The 3,642-nt window shown below is 45.0% G+C and overlaps 1 non-coding gene across 1 annotated transcript; it reads right to left on the bottom strand.

Moving 5' to 3' along the window:
* Nucleotides 1–2,947: 2,947 nt before the first annotated feature.
* Nucleotides 2,948–3,332, bottom strand: LOC129167267 (small Cajal body-specific RNA 2). The gene has a single exon (XR_008566090.2). It is a non-coding gene; the product is annotated as a small Cajal body-specific RNA 2 (non-coding RNA).
* Nucleotides 3,333–3,642: the final 310 nt, after the last annotated feature.

Below are 3,642 nucleotides of genomic sequence, written 5' to 3' on the forward strand. Positions count from 1 at the left end.
TGGACAAAATCCTCACAGCGACTGCAAAGCTGGGTAAGTCTACACTAAACTTTTGGTCTGTCAGGATAGAGGGATTAAGTATTGTATAAATACCGCAGCATAGTCAGAAATCATTACAGATATGTACTCTCTCCAGCTTAACACGCCCCAACTTCGCATTAATACACAGTACCTCAGGCAGCCAGGTCTCGAAGAAGTTAGTAAGGTCGTTCCCCTCCACCCCCTCCGGTAATCCTAGGATACGGATGTTCTTCCTTCGCCCTCTATTCTCGAGGTTGTCAACCCGTTCCATCAATTTCTCTATTTTCTCTTCCAGGGCTGTTAACTGCAGGGCCTGCAGCATCTTCCAACGCCAAGATTTGTTGCTCGGCCTCAGCTAGCCTTCCTTCGTGACCTTTAAGCGTGTTACAGTGTGTTGCCAGCGGCTCCAGTAACGGAACTAGCTTCTCGTCGATAATCCTAGAGAAGTGTGCCATTATCTCGGCCATCGCCTCGCGGAGTGTCTGTGGAGAGGCTGGGGCTTCAGCTTGTATCTCCATGCTAGCCGTGCTAGCTTGCTGTCCCCCTGTACCGCAGGTTCCAGTGATCTGGTTCTTCTTACGTGGCATCGTGTCGGACTGCTTCAGAAAATATTCACTAATGCTCATTTTAGGCTAGTACGCCTTTCAAGACTCGGAGTCATTGTGCATAGCAGGGGTAAGTAAGATTATCAGTGAATTCCTGCCTCAGCTCTCACAGACGTGACCCACTCCTACGCCCCCATTTTGAGATCTCCTCCCCTCAACAAATAAAACTTTTTATCAAGCACAGGCTGAACTATCAAGCACACAGCAAGAATGATCCATCTGCTTCCCCGGATCATCCTCCAAACATGCAAAACAACCTAAATATAGGTAAAATCCGTTGTTTCTTGCCGCACACTATTGGGATGCAGTGCAACAAACAAACATTGACGTCACAAAAGATCCTCCTATTGTTAAAGCCTTGATTCTGTGATCTGTAAGAGCTGAGAGAAGATGAGCTCACGGACATATAAAATAAAACACAAAAACATGAGATCCCTTTGCTGTTGGTAGAAATCTCAAATATTCACCTGATCAGGATGGTTCAGTAGCGTTTTGTTGCAGAGGGACAGAAGAAGCTACGAGTGACAGCAGTGGGTGTGAATAGCTGTCTCGGAGCTGCGGAGTAAACACTGAGACAGAATTCACTGTAAAACTTTAGGTATTGTAGCGATCTGAGACTGATGACTTCTCTGTGGTTTAATGGGTTTTCATGTGTAAAGGAGGATGAGAAGGAGGAATGACCAGCAGACAGATCAGCTGGAAGACGGGAAACTGAGACCCATAGTCGGAGTCTGACGCCAAAGCGAGGGTTTTGAAAACAATTCTTCCTCTGTGAGGAAGATGAGCTGGGTCATGAACTGACATTAAAAGAAGTATTAAAGGCTGTGCTTTATTTTAACTTTTCCGCTTTGCTTTGGTTAGCTGTCCGTTTAGTGATGTACGCTTCTGGGGGTGCGATCATGACGTAGCATGTCTTGTTGGAAGGGGATGTTGTTCAGTCTGCCTCACTGAAATCTTGCGCCGTAAGGTGTGGAGTTCTCACAGTGTGACATGAACAATCCTGTGCGATGGCTGAAAAATGCAGTGTGATCCGGAGTTAAGCTGGAGCTTTCATACACCTGGATGGCTGGGAGCTTTCTACAGCTGAATGAAGATAAGACTGAGATCCTCATCTGTGCCCCAGACAGATTCCCAAAGTCAGAGACTCTCTTGGTCAGCTTGCTTCTCACACTAAACCTTCTGTTAGGAATGCCAGAGGTCTAGGAGGTGGCACAAAAAATAAATAAAAAGATAAACAAAACGAATATAAGTGGATGGTCTCTGAAGCAGCACAGGGACAGTCCTAATAAGACCAAACCCTTTTGGTTCGAGACAAACCGTTTACGTCTCAGCACATAACACTCTGCTATGAAATGACCAGGTTTATGACAACAACAACACTTTGGTTGTTCTGACTCAGCACCAACCCGCAGATCAGACTGTGTTTTTCCACATACACTCACCTTTGGTAAAGGATCACGTTTAAAAGCATTTTGTGTGTAAGAGCAAGTTCGTCGGCTAACACTGCAGCTTGCTGAAGCGTAGTGACCTTTTGCTTATTCAAATAAACTACAACACGCTCCGGAAGACAGTTTTTAAAATCTTCTAGCAGAACCAGTTCTCGGAGAGAATCAAGACTAGTGGCTTTACTCACAGAACGCCACCGATCAAACAACAGACTTTTCTCCCGAGCAAAATCAGCATAACTCTGATCATGGAACTTTTCAAGTCCTCTAAAACGTTGCCTGTAAGTCTCCAGCACAACTTCATACGCACCAAAAATTTCACCTTTTAACTTGTGTTTAGCTCAGACTATCACCCACTGATAGCAAAGCACATGCCTCTGAAGCTTCACCACTAAATTTACATTGCAATAAAATTGCAGAGCTGACTCTGCCTCCAACCTCTTTAACTCAATCTCTTTTGCTGTTGCGGCATCACATTCTAAACGTTTCAACTTGAGTTCATGTCATAGCCTGAACTCTCGGGCGTCCCGCTCCCTTTTCGATTCAACAAATCTCTGAGGCTTATCCCCATTGTCCTCATGAAAACCTGCATACACACCATGGATGTAATTTTTGGGGGGGCATGTCCCCCCTACTTTTTCCAAAGTCAAGTTTTGACACCTGCACTTATTACCATCCAAAAACAATATTACACTATATTAAATTGACACCCCCACCCCCACCACCACCACCGGTGCCCATACCCCCTTCTAAAGTGAAAATTACGTCCATGATGCACACCTGCAGAAGCTGGGCCCTCCATCTCACCAAGATGCACCAAAGAGGCCATTGCACCTTCTACTGATGTATCTTTGTTTGTTTTTTCTTTTTTTTTTTTTCAGAATCGCCTCTTTACTCATTGTTCACAAAGGTAAAGCTTAAAGGCGAACCTCAAGCCGACCCAGAACTAGAGTATCTGATCAATTCATCACTTCTGACCACGGCACGAAGCTTGGAGGCCCTTTTACGTGTTTGTCGCCGGCTGCTCATTGCCTCCATAGAAGCTCGCAAGCACCTTTTTAAAATCATTTCTAGTCAGAGCAGGCCAAACTCAGACCAGATCAAATAAGATCACTGTGTAGGTTTTTACAAAAATATAAACACAACATGCAAAATCCTCATTCACTCACACAGACGCTCGCTAACTAACAACACGCACACAACCAGCCACTCATGCTATACTGATGTATCATCACCTGGAGAATCGCTCACCACCGGCAACACTGAAATCTCATCTCGCTTTAGGACAGCCTGCAAAGCATCCCTAAACTTCGACATGCGCAACACCATTGAAACATGAACATCAAAATACCGGAGAACCTCCAGCAAATCTGACTTCCTACATCCACTAAACATCTCCCAAATAGGATCAGCCACAGATGCTTTTAACTTGAAAGCCATCCGTCACAGACAAAAGGAGAAAGAACCACACCAAAAACAGCTTGCAAACACCTGATCACAATTAAGCAGCGCACATCCCACAGAAACCAACCACACCCAACTGAGTTAAATGAAGTGCAAACGTTGCCACA

This window comes from Nothobranchius furzeri, chromosome 7, assembly GCF_043380555.1.
Source record: "Nothobranchius furzeri strain GRZ-AD chromosome 7, NfurGRZ-RIMD1, whole genome shotgun sequence".
In the NCBI taxonomy this organism is placed as follows: Eukaryota; Metazoa; Chordata; class Actinopteri; order Cyprinodontiformes; family Nothobranchiidae; genus Nothobranchius; species Nothobranchius furzeri.